Source organism: Sciurus vulgaris (assembly GCF_902686455.1).
Source record: "Sciurus vulgaris genome assembly, chromosome: 1".
Classification (NCBI taxonomy): Eukaryota; Metazoa; Chordata; class Mammalia; order Rodentia; family Sciuridae; genus Sciurus; species Sciurus vulgaris.
In genome coordinates this window covers 134,755,203-134,773,669 of record NC_136461.1, presented here as the reverse complement: position 1 = coordinate 134,773,669, position 18,467 = coordinate 134,755,203, and the positions used below count along the sequence as shown (strand labels likewise).

Here is an 18,467-nt window from a genome sequence, read left to right as displayed (position 1 = left end):
ATAAATTGGAACACCTTCTGGTTTACCAAGTCTTTGAAGAAATTTCAGAATGCTACCACATTTTGATCCATGACCCCACTTTTAAAACTATACTGGAAAAAAAAAATCCGAGACGATACAAAATCTAAGATGACATGGAGAGTGTTGTTTACAATAGCCAAAAGGTTAAAACCTAAATAATAAATAAGAAAAAAAATCTGTTGTGGTTAAAGGAATTTACACAGTGGACTACTAAACACTATTTTAACAATGTTTTTGAAGAACTATTAGTGTTGTGGGAACTTAAAAGCAGAACTGAATAAGGAGAAAAATAAAACTGTGTGAAAAGTATAATAACAATCATATCTACCACATATTAAATATATGCATACAGAGAATAGTTAGAAAAGTTATTGAGAGTATGACAACATATTGAACAGTGCTATGGTTTATTTTCACTTTCCTCTGTGTACTTTTCTACAATTTAAAATATGTTCAAACATAAGTGTACTAATTTCAGTATGAGAAAATATCATATGTAATTTTAAATGTGCATTTTAGTCAATAATGGCTTAAAACAAAGGCTATTGTCAGAAGTACTTGAGTTTGTGTCCTAGCACTACCACTCTAAAATAGGATCATTACTAAATCTCTTTAAAACTCAGAAAACAGGTTGAGTTAATAATTTTGCCACCTCCCACAAAGAAAAGCCAAGAACCAGGTAGCTTTTCTGGAAAACTATGCAACTATTTAAAGGAGAGTTAATGTCAGTTTTTCACAAATTATTCCAAAATGTAGACCTGAAGGAAACACTCTCTAACTCATTCTACAAGGCCAGCATTATCTTGATACCAAAACCTAAAGCATCACAAGAAAGCTAAAGACCAATATCCCTTATTATAAAGGCATTAAAAACCTCCAAAAATACTAACAAAGTCGATAGCATATAAAAAAGATTTTAGATTGCAACCAAGTAGGATTTATCCCAGGAATGCAACATTGTTTCAGCCTACAAAAATCAATCAATGTGACATATATTACATTAATAAAATAAAGGGAAATCCTACATGGTCATTTCAATAAAGAAAATTGTCAAAATCCAACGTCTTTTCATAGCAAAGAAAGAAGGAAAGAAAGAAACAAAAGAAAGAGGAAAGAAGAATATACAGGAACTTCCCCCAACATGATAAATAGTATTTTTGACAAATTAATAACTAAAATTATATTTAATAGTGAAAAGAAAGTTTCTTTCCTCCTAGAAACAGAAATAAGAATGCCCAATTTTGCTGGTTCTTTTCAACATTGTAGTGAAGAGTCTATTCAGGCAACTCGGCAAGAAAAGCAAATAAAAGACAAGAAGACTGGAGAATAAGGAGTAAAAACATCTTCATATGCCAATGACATGACCTTCTATGTGAAATATGCTAAAGAAATGCACACACATACACACACACACGCTGGAGATAATAAGCAAATTCACTAAGTTTGTGAAATACGAATTAATATACAAAAGTCCATTATATTTCTCCACACCAGAAACAACAATCTGAAAAATAATTTTTTTAAGGAAACAATTCTGCTTATAATAGAATAACAAGCAATAAAATACTCAGGAATAAATGCAGCCAAAATGGTGCAAGGGTTGTATATTGCAAATGAAAAAACTCTGGTGAAAGAAATGAAAGAAAATCTAAATAAATGGAAAGTCACACTGCTCATGGATTGTTGTTAGGGTGGTAATATTCACAAAAGTGAGGTACAGATTCAATACAAATCCTAAAACAATTTCAACTGCCTTATTTACAAAAATAATAAAACATTATATAGTTCACGTGAATTGCAAGGAACTCAGAATAGTAAAAATAATCTTGAGAAAAAATAAAGTTGGAAGATACACTTTCTAATTTCAAAACTACATTAGAAAATAAAATGTGGCAAGGGCATGAGGATAGACATGTAGGTCAATGACCCATACATCTGTAGTAAGTTAATCTTCATCAAGGATGTCAAGACCATTTGATGGAAAAATAATGGTCCTTTCAACAGGGTGCTGGGAGAACTGGATGTCCAGATTCAAAGGGATGAATTTTGGATCTCATTTCCACTCCACATAATGAAATTGCCTCTATGTTTGGAAGAAAAATAGGAATAAGTCTTTATAATCTTGCATTAAGAAGTAATTTCTTAGACATGACATCAAAATCACAAAGAAAATAGATTGATCATCCTTCATTAGAAGTAAAATTTGTAAGTGTCAAAGGACATTGTCAAGAAGATGAAGACATAGTTCACATAAATGAAGAATATATTAGATACTAAGACTCTTATCAGACATTTGATATATATGAAGAAAACTTAGGACAAATAACCAAAAATTTTAAGAACATATATAACTAAGAAGATACACAAAAGGTCACTATGCACATGAAAAATGTTCAGAACCATTATTCATTAGGAAAATGCACATCAAAACCACAATGAGATTGTGGAACCAACCTAGATGTCCTTCAATTGATGAAGGGATAGAGAAACTGTGGTATATATATATATATATATATATATATATATATATATACACACACACACACACACACAATGGAATATTACTCAGTTATAAATAATAACAAAATTATGGCATTTGCAGGCAAATGGATGAAATTGGAGAATATCATGCTAAGTGAGATAAGCCAATCTCAAAAAACCAAAGGACGAATGATCTTGCTGATAAGTGGATGATGACACATAAAGGGGAAGAGGAAGGAGGGACTGTATAGAGGGAAAAGAGGGGTGGGAGGGGTGGGGGGGAAGGAAAAAATAACAGAATGAATCAAACACCATTACCCTATGTAAATGTATGATTATGCAAATAGTATGCTGTTACTCCATGTACAAACAGAAACAACATGTATCCCATTTGTTTACAATAAAAATAAATTTTAAAAAAAGATTTAGAAAAAAAAAAAGAATTATTATAATGATTTTTACTAAGTTGCCTGGAATTGGGATAGGAATTAATGTCACAGTTAAACTACATTCAGAGTCATTGAATTGTAAGGTTTTCACTAAATAAAAATCATTTTACCCCCCCCCCAAAAAAAAACCCACAATGAGATACCACTGTATACCCTCAAGAAGGGCTATAATCAAAAACACAAAAAATAACCACTGTTGGTGAAGATGCAGAGCTAACGGAACCTTCCTACACTGCTGGTGGAACTCTAAAATGTTATAGACCCTGTGGAAAACAGCTTGACAGTTCATCAAAAATGTTATCTATAGATCCTCAAAAATGTTACCTAGAGAGCTACCATATGGTCCAGCAACATACTCTTAGTATGTATTCAAAAGAATTGAAAACGTGTACTTTGAAAAAACTCATACATCATTTTAATAATTTACCCATAATATCCAAAATTAGAAGTAATTCGACTCTCAATTCAACGGTTAAAAGTCTAAATGAAAATGTGGTATACTCCATCTATGACCATTTTGTATCATTATAACAGAATATCACTGACCAGGTTAATTTATAAAGAGGGGAAAAGTTCTAGGAGTTGGGAATTCCAGAATCCAGGGATAACATCTGTTGAAGGCCTTCGCAGTCATCATTCTACGGAAAAAGGCAAGTAGCAAATGGGTGTGTGGTAATGGCATTCACCCCTCATGAGAACCCTTGTGACCTAATCACCTCTCATAGGCCCCACCTCTCAACATACTGCATCGGAGATTAAGTTTCCAACACATGAGGTTTGGGAGACATGTCCATAGCATCAATACAATGAAATATTATTCAGTCTTTAAAAAAATGAAGCATTCATACACATAACATGGAAGAATCCCGAAAATATTATGCTAAGTGAAAGAAGCACATCATAGAATGTTTGATATGCATGAATGTTCATAACAACATTACTTTAAAAATTTACTTAGACTAACCAAAAACTGGAAGCAAGTCGACAGTCCCATAATTAATGAATGTCTAAACAAAACATGGTATACTCTGTCTTCATCAATTTTGTGTCGCTACAACAGAATATCACTGACAGGGCAATTTATAAAGAGAAAAATTTCTCACAGTTCACATTCCTATTGATTTTGTATGATTCCATTTATATGAAATATTAAAAACAGGCAAACCTGTAGAGGAAGAAAGTAGATTCTCGGTTGCCACCAAATGGGGTGAGGAGGTAATGAAGAAAGGTTGCTCATGGGCATAGGGTTTCTTTACCAGGTGATTAAAATGCTCTGGAATTAGACAGTGAAGATGGTTTCACAATCTTGGAAATATACTAAGAAGCACTAAACTTTGCACATTAAAAAAGATATATTTTATGGTATGTGAATGACATCTCAATTTTTAGCAAGTATTTTTTAAAGCATTTCTCAAGTCCACAGAGTTTTAACTGCTCCAAGGCCAGAGCAGAATCCATCTAAGCCAAACCCTCTTTTTTCCCTTGCCACTTTCTACCCCTGAAGGGGCCAGCAGTTGCTTTGGCTTGATGGGGGAGGGAGTACAGAAGCAGGAAGTGGGAAATGAGAAAGGACTCTGACCACATGGTGTTCAAATTGCAACAGGATCCAGCAGTGGGAGGGAGAAGACTCAATTTTAAATCAAGATTAAAATTTGACTCTTACTTGAGCTGGGCATTTAATTACCTAATTAAAACTGTGTTTATGACTTGAGATTTTTGTTATTTAGTATAGAAAAGTTCTGTTCTCTGCGGGACTTCCCACATAAGGACAAGGAAAGAGCCACGGAGTATTTAAGGTGCAAGTCACAGCGGGATAACAGTAGGTGTGAGGGGTGGTGGCAACATAAAGAACCACTGAGGTAAGGCTAGAGAGCAGGGACAACAATTACTGAAACAACCTACCCGAGGATCCAGGGCTTCACCTTTGAGAATATATCCTTCTCCATGAGGAGCTTGCATTTCACAACTGGAGATTTACTGTTCCAGGGGGAACCAGGCCCCCCTGAAAATACCAAGAGCTGAGAAATGGTGTGGTATTTACATATAACATACACACAGTCACCTGTAAACTTTAAATCCTCTTTGGATAATTTACAATGCCTAAAAACAATGCCACTACTATGTAAACAGTTGTTATACTATATTGTTTAGGAAATAATAACTAGGAAAAAATCTATACGTGATTATTATACATGCAATTTTTTTCTGAATATTTTTGGTTCATGGTTAGTCAAATCCATGGATGGAGAACCCTCACATATGGAGGGCTAGTGTATGTGTGTTTATATTCAGCATGTAAAGTGTTGAGAACAGGGTTGAAAGGGAAAAACTGAAATGTATGTCACCTCTCTCCTGGGTGTGACCCCAAAGGTCATTAAAGATATTTGTACTTCTCCTTGAGTTTGGATTCAAACTCAGGATCCTTCTCAACACAACTCTCCTCCAGGCAGTTGTGAACAAATGAACAAAATTGCGGTTGTGAGATGAAAACAATTTTTCCATTCCATGCCTTATATTAGTTAAGATAACATGAATACCTGAAAAAAAATGAAAAATGGAAGAATTACATGTCCATTTGGGTAATACACACTAGCTTTTGCTTCTTGGAGAAGGTCAAACTAACCCAGCCAGAGCAGGGGAGTAGCTGTGTTGGAAAGGATGCCACAGCTCTCCGTGGATTTTGAGGAGACCAAGATGCAGGGAGAAGAAACAGCCTTTAGCACAAATGACTGGAACTGAGATGGAGCTGAACTTGGGGATTCATTAAAAAACTGTCTCTAAAAGGAGGGAATGCATTCAGGATCTTTGTCCCCTTGCTGTAGTCAGTGACTCCGTGGTAGATGTGGAGACCAGCCCTAGGTTTCTATTCAAAGGATTTGCTGTAGCAACTTTACAGCTCAGCAGTGGAGAGCAGCCTTAGCCCAGGTCAGACTAAGGTCAAACAAAGGTCCAACTGCTTCAATCCAACAAGGGACACTGGACAGATCATGGTCTTTCCAGAGCTCCCCTCTGGGCTAGCATCTGCTCTTGATCTTTTCCCTCTGTCCAATTCTGCTTGCTCTTCTTCCACTCACAGTCATTCATGCTAACAAACATTTTGCTCCCTAAACTGTCTCAGCACCTGTGTCTGAAGAATCAGCTTACAATCCCCATATCCCATTCATACCAAATGTGAAATGCACCAAGACAATGACAAGGAGATCTCTGTTGCACCATCTAAACCAGGAACTGAATAACCAAGTCCCTTCATTTTGACATTTGCTATAAGTTTTTGCAATGTGAGGGAATATTTGCAGCATTATTGTTATGAGAGAATTTTATATTTTATTCTGGGCCAAATTTCTTTTTAACTAAAAAAAAAAAATTAGTTCTTGGACATATTGCATTTTCATTGAGCTACTGAAACTAGACTAGCAGGGTATTAAAACTTAAAAAAAGGTAGGGGAGCCATTGAGCGTCGACCAGAGGAAAGCAGTATCCCTACATTATTCATGTACTACTTTAAAAAAAACAATTCAACTGCAGCTGCCACTTCTGAGAAGCAGCAGCAGATCTTTGAAATTAGATATTCTGATGCAGTCAACATACAGAAGTATTCTGTGCACAGATTCCGTGAAGACCACCTGTCTGTGTGTAATGTCTGAGCTCAGAAGACTGCCAGATCTGCAGCAAATACTTCAAGCAGTAGTATGTGAAAGGGTTTCAGGCTACAGTTACCACTCTTGGTCACGAGGGGTCAGCCTTTGCACCTACTGAAATCAAATAAAAACCCAAGGGGGGGAAAAAATGAACCGTCCAGTACATATTTAAGAAAATGATTTTACTACAGTATTATTTGTCAAATAAAGATTAATCATGTTTTAATATAAAATAATTAATTCCCATATTCTCCAAAAACTAGTTTACTCTTCTTGAAATCAAATCATGGGTTCTGGTTAGAACTACAAGAGATTTTAGAGATTTGAAAAGTACATACTATCTTTGATGGACTATCTCTGTACTGAATACAAAAGGAACCAATCAATGGAGCACCTCAGTAATCCTCCCCACCACTATCTGAGTCAGGTGGTATCACCCTGTATCCCAGGGCAGGCAACTGAAGCTCAGGGAAACATTAATTCCCTTCAGTATGTATTAATTGAGCACAACAGAACTGATAGGGTCAGTGGGTAGGACAGCTTTATACTTAAGACTTCTGTCTGTATTTTGTCTTTAACAGGATTCTCTAATTCCTTTTCCATGGATGAGGAAATAGCATCAGAGAGGCTGTTATTATCCAAAGGAAGAGAGCTCCTTGGAGACTGGAAGTTAGATACCCTGGCCTTGGGTTAGGACTTTGTTCTTCGGCCAGATTGTTACCTCCCCAAATTGATGCTAGGTAGAGGTGACAACGATCCCTCAGGATGGAAGGTAAGCTAGGTAGAGTTGATTTCAAAGCTAATATTTTTTCACTGACATATATCAAAAGAGGTACTGTTTTCATGGAATATCTAATTTTCATTAAGTCAATAAGAAAACCAAATATTTTGAATAAATTATTTTATTTTAACTTTAGTATAATTTTTGCTTAACCACAATTTCCCCCTCAGAAATGTCACAGTGTTATTTCACAGTCTTCTGATTGCAGTTATTTATTGCTATTGCGAAAATCAGTGACAATCTAGCAGTTATTTATCTTTGGTCTGTTATTTATCTTTGGTTTCCTTCAAGACACACTTCTTTTGTCATTGACGTTCTGCAGTGATACTATAGTGTACCAGGTGTCACTGTATTTTTATATGTTGTGCCAAGGGGGTGATTTGTATTTTACTCCATTAATCTGAGTTAAACAGAACAACGCAGTCATTACTTTCTGAACATTACCTCTCCTTCATTCTGCTTTCCTCTCCCAGTATTTCTCATGTGTATTTATTCTTCTCCTTCTATATCCTTCTCCTTCATGTCTCCTAATGTTTCTTTTATAGTTTTTACTTATTACCCATTGGAACAGGATACTGTATCATTTCCGTTTATCTTTAAGCTCATTGATTCTTTAAAGCTATATTTAATTTGCTATTTAATCAACCCAAATTTTCAATTTTTAAGACTGTATTTTTCATTTCTGTAAATTCTTTTATTTCAAAATTTCTGCTTGTTTGTTTTTCATAGAATGTCAATCTTCTCAAAAGGTGCCAATTCATTTACCTCCTTAATCATATTCAATAAGCTATGTTGTGCTTTACTTTGGATTACTATTCTACTCTTCCATACTTTTTGCAGTTTTGACATTCACGGTAGATAACTGCCTCATTTGCCATATGTTTTATAAATAGAAGTGAAAATTAGAGTATGTTTCAAATTGCAAGACAACGATTTCAAATTCTACAGGGAGGGCCCTCCATCCCACCCACTCCCAACACACATCTAAAACTTTAGAAAAACACTGATGACTTCTTTCCACCTCCCTGTGTCACTGGGTAGAGTTTTTATCCCTACTTCATTTGAAAATGTATATATTAAGGGTCTTTTGCTTTTTGTGAGTAATTTTCCCCCAAACCCTAATTTTTTTTTCATTCAGTTATTCCTTTACTAAGTTTCATATTGCATTTCCACTTAAGTTACTGAACATTTTGGGGGGATCATAATACTATCGGTGAATATAGATACTTAAAACTGTGGCATAACCCCAGCGAGGTCATTTCCACTACTTCATAAAGTGGAAGTAAATTAAGACTTGAGGCATATGAAAGAGACAGCGTGAATCAAATAAATCCCAATTACAGCATAACTGTGAGAATTCTGTTTAGAAGTTTAAAGGGTTACATAAATGTTTGTTCAATGACACATACAGCTAACTCAAATCTTCTATAACTTTAAGTTCTGAAGAAGGCAAACTAATCTCATCCTCCATAACCAAAAGTGATTCCTTGCACAATAATTTTTCCTGATTATTTTTAATAATAAAAAAATAAGGTGGGTGCAGTGGTGCACGCCTATAGTCCCAGTGGCTCAGGAGGCTGAGGTAGAAGGATCACAAGTTCAAAACCAGCCTTAGCAATTCAGGAAGGCCCTAAGCAACTTAGAAAGACTCTGTCTCAAAAAATAAAAAAGGCTGGGGATGTGTCTCAGGGGTTAAGTGCTCCTGGGTTCAAACACCAATACTGAAACCAAAAAACAAGAAACAACCACACAAAAATGTCAAGGAACACTTTAGTCTTAATTTGATCACCTCTCTCCCCACCATTATTGATAATATCTTCCTAAAGCATCATATGGTAAGATTTTCTTAAAACTTAGAGAGACAATGGGTAGAAATCATGCCTGTGTCCTTATAAGACAATGAAATTCAATCCCCCTCCTCCTCTTTTTTTCTTTCTCCTTCTCCTCCTTCTTCCTTCCTTCTTCTTTCTTTTTAGTGGTACTGATGATCAGATTAAGGCCCTTGCTCGTGCTAGACAGTTATTCTACCACTGAGCTGCACCCCAGCCCTCTGTTCTTATTCTAGTATGTACCTAACATGCATGAACATTTGAAGAGGAGCTCAAAGAATAACCAGTCAACATCAGCACAAAGTATGCATAAAAACTTCTTTGTGTAACTGACTCTACTTTTAACAGGAAAACTAGGCTGGTGCTGTAATGGGAAAACCTGGGCTGAAGAAGGCAGACATGTGCCAGCTCTAACAGATTAATCAGCTCCATGATGTTGGTAGAGGAACATATTCCCTCTGAGATTCATTATTTTCTTTTTTATCAAGGCCTCCCAACTATCAGGAATCTTAAAATGGAACAATTTATAGTGAGTGTCTAAGAGCAAGCCTGGCATACAGATTTTTATCTTCCAGCTCAGCTCCTAAAACTTTGCCCCAAATTAATATTTTGCTTTTGATGGCTGCATATCAAGTTGGCCAACATCTCTTTTTGGGGGGAGGGGTACCATGGATTGAATTTTGGAGAGCTTGACCACTGAGCCACATCCCCAGCCCTATTTTGTATTATATTTAGAGACAGAGTCTCACTGAGTTGCTTAGCATCTCACTTTTGCTGAGGCTGGCTTTGCACTCGCAATCCTCCTGCCTTAGCCTCCCAGGCTGCTAGGATTACAGGTGTCCATCACTGTGCCCAAGCCAACAAATATCTTGACCAACATCTACAGTCACTAGTTGACTCATGGCTGAGAATATCATTACCATTTCACATTAATGTGGTTTATTAGCAGTTAAGTGTGGATAAGGTTTGGCAGTCAGAGGCAGAGATCAGTTTGAAGGTGGCCTCCTTCTGAAGATGTTCGTCTGGGCCTGGCCCAGGTGTCCGGTATGCAGAATTTCAAGATGTGTGTCCCTGCTGTACACGCTCTGTAGAATCCCTCCTCTTGAGTGTGGGCAGAACCAGTAACCATGATGGGATATCAGTGACATGATTGAGTAACTAACCACTTGAATTTGAGTTCATCCAAAGAATTATGATTCTCATGGAAGGGACATAATGGAATAAGTTTCTAAAAGAAGGGAAAATATCAAAGACATGTTCTTCCACTTGCCTCAGGGAAGAACATGAACAGCTACGGTGTGACACATCTATGGAGGGTTGTCTACGCTGAAACACTAACTTGTACATCTGCAAGGAACTGAACTTGGGAGAAGACCCTGAGCTCCAGAAAATAGCTATGGTATGACTGACAGCTTGACCCAGCACTGGGGAGAGCCTGAGCAGAGCACACAGTTAAAGCTGAACCAAAACTTCAACCCACAGAAACAGGGACCAAATATATGTTCATTTAAGCCACTCCTTTTATGAATACTTGTTATTCACCGTAGAAACCATTACAGTGCCCAACCTGTGAAATCCACCTTCTGCCTCAGTAGTAACAAAGGCTCATGACTTCTCTCAGTGTTGATTTCTTATGCCTTTTATATCAAAGTGCTATAGACACACTGAGCAGCACAAGGAGAGTGCTTAGCCCCTCTTAACTCTCTATTGCCCCCAAATTAATATTTGGTTGCAGCAAGTGTTGATTTGGTACTGTAGTTAAGTACACATCAGTAAATTTATGTAGGAAAAATAAACCAGTATTTTCAGAACTGAACTAATAAGTTCCTTATCTCACTTATGCTAACTCCTTAATCCCCACAAAACCCTCTAAGAAAACTTTCACTGTTCCTGCTGCCCAGGTGAAGTCATTCAACCTTAAACAAGTTATCCCATCATGAACCAGTAGGTACTAGAACTAGTTTTTGAATACTGAGATGCCCTAGATAGAATATATTGTATTATTTGGCTTATTTTATTAACAGTGTGCTATGACAAATAGCTGCCAAACAGCATCTTCTGAAGGATTAGCTCTGAATTGAAGAAGTTATCCGTTAGAGAAGTATGTTGTGTAACCTCCTTGAGAACCAATGAAGCTCACCTGGTTTCCCTTGGACATTTCCTGGTTGATGTCAAGGGGACTTTAGGATATGGCACAATGATATGTCAGCTGAGTGCTATTTCCTATTGAAATGCTAATTACAAACATCTTTCTTTCTTGACAAATTTTCCAAAAGCCAAAAGAGGTTGTTTTTATTTTTTTAAGAGCCTATTCAAATTTTATCATGACATGTTGATTCCTGTGGTATATGTTACTCATCATTTTATTCCCCCAACGTATCATAAAAATATTGATTCCATACGGGAACACTTTTCGAGCAATATAATAGACACATCCAATCTTAAAACTCCCTTCAAACTTCATACTGTAGTATTATGCTTGATATCCCCTAAATGGCAGTCTGTGGCATTATGAAATTGGCACTATGTGTGGGAACTTATTAAAGTCATCAATCAAGGGACAAGAAGGAAAAATGTGCTTTGAGGAATGAGTTTATGCACAAGGACACTGACACTCTTGCTACTTTCCTGCCATATTGAGTTGACCCTAAATATTGGTAGGGAGCATGGGGCATGTCCCATTTTACCTTTAGAATTTCAAGTACTCTATCATTAAAATTATTTAAGCGATGAACCAGTAAATTATAGAAAGAATTGTATGTTTGAAAACAGTAATATTTTATTGTACTTGTGAAATTTGTTCATAATTATTTTCAAGTCTGCAAACTTTGTTCATCCTGTCAACTCCACCTACTCATCCTTTAGAGCCTCAGGGGGTATCCATTTACCTTAATCATAAAAGAAGTCCCAAGAAGTTTTGGTTAAAAGAAATTAAAATGTCAGGGTGATTTTAAATTTTATTTAATTGTCTTATGTTTTTATCTATTTTTCCCTGAAGCAAAATTTAATTGAAAGATTTGATGACTTTAGTCATGTTCTTTTCTTCTTGAGTTTTGGAAATAATGTTGACTGGTGGTGTCCTGGAGTCTTGCTCCTCCCTCACACCTACAACCACAATGCCAAGACAGGACTTGGTCTCCAGCAGAGCAGAACTTGAGTGTCTGGTTTTAGGAATGTGGAAAATGTTAATTTGTTCTCAATGAGAAGGGAAGGAAGGAAAGGAGGGAGGAAAGAAAGGAGAGAGGGAGAAAAACAAATCAGTCTCAGGAGAAATAACACCTTCTGCTATGATCTGGAGAAACTTTAAATGTGAGTGAGTTTCCCAGTGATTAAAACTCTGAAAACCTAAATAGGGAGGACAGGGAAGTAAGCGGGGAAGTATAACACAAAGGTCTGGATCTGGGAACTTTGTAGTTAGGACTAGAAGGAAAAGTGCCTTTGAACAAGAGTACTTTGAGGAAGATCAAAGTATTGTGATGGAGATTGGAAGAAAATAATGTATGACAAAAAAGAAGGAAAGGGCTTCCTCTTTAGGCCAGAGAATTGCATCTTATCTGATGAGTAATAGGACCATGAAAAGTGAAGTAGCTGAGGAAGAATCATTTGGAAACGAAAGCATAGTTAGGGCACTGTTTTGCACTCAGCAGCCTCTAGATTGAGGCCATGTCTCTCTCAATGCTCCTTCTAATCTCACCACAGGACCTGGACCAACATGGAAATGAAATAAGTATTTATTGAGTGAGAAAGTGGAGGAGAGAAAGAGAGAGAGTGTGCAGAAAGATGCCTGATGGAAATGAATAACCCCATGCTGGAAAATCCACTGAACTCGGTGAGAGATCAGGGTTACAAGTTTTAGAGAAGGCACAAAGGAACGCTCGTTCTGAGCTTTGGAACTGCAAATAAGGAAAATCATGAGTAAGTGAGTGAAATGGCCGTAGGAATGGATGAAGGTGGTGCTAACAACTGTGACTGAAGAACTTCTAAATCTCAAAAGCCTAACAAAAGTGTAATTCTCAATAAATGTTAACAAAATAACAATCAATAAGGGTTGTGTGGAGAGGGTGCTAAAGGGATTTCCCGTTGCACGCAGCTATGCAGAAACCCAGACTGACAGTGTATCTGCTGTCTCCAACATGTGGATACCAGGAGCTCCCTCAGCCTCCATTGGCAAAGGAAGAAAGATCAAGAGGGGCAGATCCTAGGTGGTCTCAGGAGCCAGGCATATCGTTCTACATCCCATCATCTCATCTATAACTTGGTCATTTCACATCTACCTGTAAAGAAGATTGGTAACCATGGTTTAGCTGAATGGTTAACTGAATAGAAAATGGTTTGGGGAATAGCTCTCCCCTCTCTCACACAGCAGCTGAGGAGACCAGTAGGTTTTCCCTATATGAAATACATGGGAGTTTTCTAGTTTATAAAATAAAAGGACACTAGAAGGAACTCAATGCTATAAGAAAAAAGAACAGAGGTAAAAGTAATTACCTAGGTGAATATAAGAGCCACTATCATATTTTTTATTTGGAACTGCCCTTTTATTCCTAAGTGATATAAAGGGAAAACATATAAAACAATAATTATAAATTCACAGAATAGTTGCACAATATATAGGATATTTTCTATGATGGTAACATAAAGGGGGAAGGGATGGTCAGGAGCATAGTGATCATACGCAGTTGAAAGTTATCTGGTCATACATGGTTTGCACACTGTTAATACCAGATTGTTGTTAGTTTAAGATATTAATTACTGTCCCCAAGGTACCATTAAGAAAATATATAGGCCAGGTGTGGTGGTGCACACCTGTAATCCCAAAAGCTCTGGAGGCTGAGGCAGGAAGATGGAGAATTCAAAGTCAGCCTCAGCAAAAAGTGAGGCCCTAAGCAACTTAGTGAGACCTTGTCTCTAATAACATACGAAATAGGGCTGGGGACGTGGCTCAGTGATTGAATGCCCCTGAGTGCAATTCCGAGTGATCCACCCCCACCCCTCCAAAAAAAAAACATATATTATACACAGAAAAGAAGAAGAGATTGAATTGATGCTCTTTAAAAAAATCAATTAAATACAATGAAAGGAAAAGTAATGAAGGAATTAAGGAACAGTAAAAAAATTAAGACATACAGAAGCAAATAACCAAATGAAAAACTTAAGACTTTCTTTATCAGTAATTACGTGCAATATAGCTAGATTAAATTTTCTTGTTTAAAAAGCAGAATGGACCACAAATTTTTCATCTATAACATAAAACAATTATTTTCACAAAAGAATTATTTTAGATACACAGAAAAATATTGAAAGAAAGAACAGACAAAAGATATTTCATGCATATAGCAATCAAAAGAGAGCTGGGGTGATATTATTATCAGACAAAAAAGACCTCAAGTTATAAGGTTTCCAAGAGTCAAAGGAGGACATTACATGTGATAAGGTTACAATATAACAAGAATACAGTTAAAAATATGTGCATACCTAACAAAGCCTCCAAAATTTATAAGCAAAGGAGACTGATCAAACTATGTTACATGTATGTGTAAATATGGCATAATTAACCAAAAAAAATTTTTAAGAATTGAAGAAATAGATGGTTATGGTTCTACAATACTTAAAGACTTTAATATCTTGCTTTCAATAGTGCATATAACAACCAGACACTAAATTAATAAGGAAATAGTGGAGTTTAACAACACTGTAGACCAATTGGGCCTAACAGTCATCTATAGAATACTCCACCCAACAATAAGAAGGATGCACATTTTCCTTATCCATGGAACATTCTCCAGGGTAGGTCTAAATGTAAATTTAAATGTGCGTGTGTATATGGATATACACATATATATGTGTATCTATATATATGTATATCGGAAGGAAAATTGAAAAAAATCACAAATATGTAGAAATTAAAGATACACTTTTAAAAATCAAAGACAAAAATTATCAAAATACCTTGAGATGAATGAAAGTAAAAGCACAAATCATCATCTACTCACGAAAAAACTGAAAATCAGAGTAGACCTAAAATATGATATTTAATAAATGATGGAAAAGCTCCTGAGAAAGAAAAGTTCAGGACCAAATGGTTTCACTGGTTAATTATACTAAATGTTTAAGGAAGAATTAACATCAATACATCAAAGGAAAACAGAGGGAAAACTACAACCCACGTAATGAAAGAAAATATTTTTCAACCATATGTCTGATTTAGGGGCTAATATCCAAGATAGGTATAAGAACCCACAACTCAACAAAAGAAAGACAAAAATGTCTTTAAATAGCAAAGAGGTGGCCCATAAGCACATTATTGTTCAAAACCTTTAGTTATAGGGTTGGGGACGTGGCTTAGTAACAGAGTGCTTGCCTAACATGCACAGCATGCATAGGGTCCTGGGTTCAACCCCCAGCTCTGCAAAACAAAACAAAACAAACAAATAAACAAACAAATAAAAACTGTAGTTAAGAGGGAAGTGGAAACCAGACACACAAGATACCACTTCACACCTACTGGTATGACTATAATAAAAAATGGAAAATAAGTAATGTTGGCAAAGATATGAAGAAATTAGAATGCTTGTACACGCTGGTAGGATTATAAAGTGGTACGGTCACTATGGAAAACCATTCAGTGACTCCTGTAACAGTTTAACATAGAATTGTTATGTATTCAATTACCCACTCCCAGATATACCCAACAGAATTATAAACAGGGACCAATCAAATACTTACATGCCAATCATAGCAGCATTATTCACAATAGCCACAAAGGTGAAAATAACATGCATTCATCAACAGGTGAATAGACAAAATGTGGTGTGTACACAAAATAGAATATTATCGACTCATAAAAAGAATGAAGTTTTAATGAATGCAGCAGCACAGATGAACCTTGGAAACAATATTCTATATTAAATAAGTAAAACAGAAGGACAAATATTTAATAATTCCATTTCTACTAAATACCTAAAACAGGCAAAATCAAGAGACAGAAAGCAGATCACAAGTTACCAGGGGTTGAGGAAAGGAAAAAAGGGGAAGTTGGGGCTTTCTGTTCAGGGTGATGAGAATGTTCCATAGATAAACAGTGGTGAAAGTCGCATAACACTGTAACTATACTTAATGTCCCCGAATTGTACATTGAAAAATGGCTAAAATGATAAATTCTGTGTATATTTTGCCAAAATTTTAAAAAGACATACAAATGCAAACTTTTTTTTTAGTATTCAACAGTCATAAATATACTATGTAAAATTGATGTAAAGTTTCCAATACTTACTTATGAAGCAGTGATAATTCATGAACCGTATCACTTTGTAGATCACTTTGGGTGCACTAATCTGGAGCAATATATTTCACCTCAGTAGACCTCAGTTTCCTCATAGATGAACATGGAGAGTAATCATACTGCCCACTTCCTCTGATTTTCTTGGAATTAGATAATGCAATAGAAGTTACTCAACATCATGCCTGGCACAATGATTCTTAGCTCTTATTTAATGATATTTTTCCTTACTTCCACATTGCATTTGAAGTTTTCAGTTGTTGATTAGATTTTCACTTAATTCTTTATAACATTTTTAAGCTCAAAACCTACTTCAGCCATTCTTTTTGCTGTTTGCACTGTACCCTACATTTTATTTCTGGTTAGTACATAGTATACCGCATGCATTTATTTACATATACTGTTGTCTATTGGTGTCTATGGATTTTCTTCCCAGAAGGCACCAAAATCTGCAAACTATCAAGTTCCTCATATAAAATGTCTTAGTAATAATCTACTCCTATCCTCCAGTATCCTTTAAATCATCTCTAGATTACTTATAATACCCAATGCAATATAAACGTTGTGTAAATAGTTATCAGACTGCATTGTCTGGGGAAAAAAATGACAAGATAAGAAAGTCTATACATGTTCAGCACAGACACTATTTTTTAAAAATATGTCCAATCCTTAGCTGGTGGAATCTGTGGTTGCAGAACAGATGGATATGGAGGGTTATGAGGACATTATATCTGCACATAGCACATATTTATTGAAAGCAAGGACCATGCTCTTTTGGCTAAATCAGCAGAGATCTGCAAAGTTTCTGCCCTTGATCAGTGCTTACTACATACAGTTTAGAGGACCCACCCCTTCATCAGCACTCAACAGCGCTGAATATAATCTTTTACTCTGAAGAAGCCCCGAGCAAGCGTAGATGAGCTAACCAAAACCTCAGTCTGGGATGGTTATGTTTCTACAACATTTTGGTATTATGTAAACTGTGGCATTAAAAAGCAGTCATTTAGAATGTGAGTCATCCATGAAAAAAAGTGCCTGGTAGCATATTATATTCAAGTTCCCTTTGTTCCCATTACTAAATAACAGAGAACATTAACCACCTACACTCAACTTCCCACCACAGTAACGAAGCTTGTCACAGCCCTCCATATGACTCCTGAAGAATCCTACAGACCACCACAAAATCAGACCAAGCTGTGCCACTGTGTGGTTTCAAAGTTTCCCTTTAATAGAGGCTGGAGCATAAGACTGAAAAAATACATATTTTTTTATTTTATTTTATCTGTCTCTATTTATATTCCAACCTTGTCCCCCCCCACACACGTGTACATAAAACAATAAATATAATAATAATAAAAAATCATTCATAGACCCTTTGCCCTGGAAAGTTCTGTTTCAGGGAATATAAGTGGTACAGATGGGATTAAACTCAACAAAATTAATTTGCACATATGGAATGTAGACAAAACTGAGTGATTCACAAAATTGAATATGGCAAATTAAAGTTAACAAAAACCTAAATTAACTGTCCCTAAGACAAATTAATAAAGTGCTCCCAATATTATTTGGGTGGGAGAGTGATGACATCGAGTGCCACCTTTTAAAATTGTAAACATTTAGAAATCATAGACAGAATTAATGTCGTCTTTGACACTTGTCCCCTTTGACATTTACACAGATATGTTCTATTTAAATATGAATTAAAAAATAATGCCGGAGGTTTCTAATAGCATTTTCATTGAAGTGAGGTATAGAGAGTTTCAGCCCAAAGTAATACATTCCCAAAATTATATTCATGGTGCAGACACAGATCTAGGGGCTGGTGGGGTAATGGCCTTACTTGGTACTGTCTTACCTGTTAATGGATGTTACACAACCTCCTCCAATTACTCCTCAGACGTTCACAGTAAACTCATTCAGGTGTTTATCAGTGGCTAAAGAGGTTTGTAAATAATATAAATAAAATGAGAGAGCTGTATTATTCCACAA

General features: G+C 36.1%; 1 long non-coding RNA gene across 2 annotated transcripts in view; it reads right to left on the bottom strand.

The window, feature by feature from the left end:
- The window catches only part of LOC306648047, a 34,512-nt gene that overhangs the window by 6,994 nt on the left and 9,051 nt on the right, over window positions 1–18,467 (bottom strand). Inside the window, exons 4-5 of one of the 2 annotated variants that reach the window (XR_013760257.1) lie at window positions 18,334–18,412; window positions 16,473–16,621 (exon numbers count right to left, since the gene is read on the bottom strand). This is a non-coding gene — a long non-coding RNA (uncharacterized lncRNA). Of the gene's footprint in view, window positions 1–16,472; window positions 16,622–18,333; window positions 18,426–18,467 lie in introns of those variants that run through there. The other variant, XR_013760258.1, reaches the window with a different exon arrangement.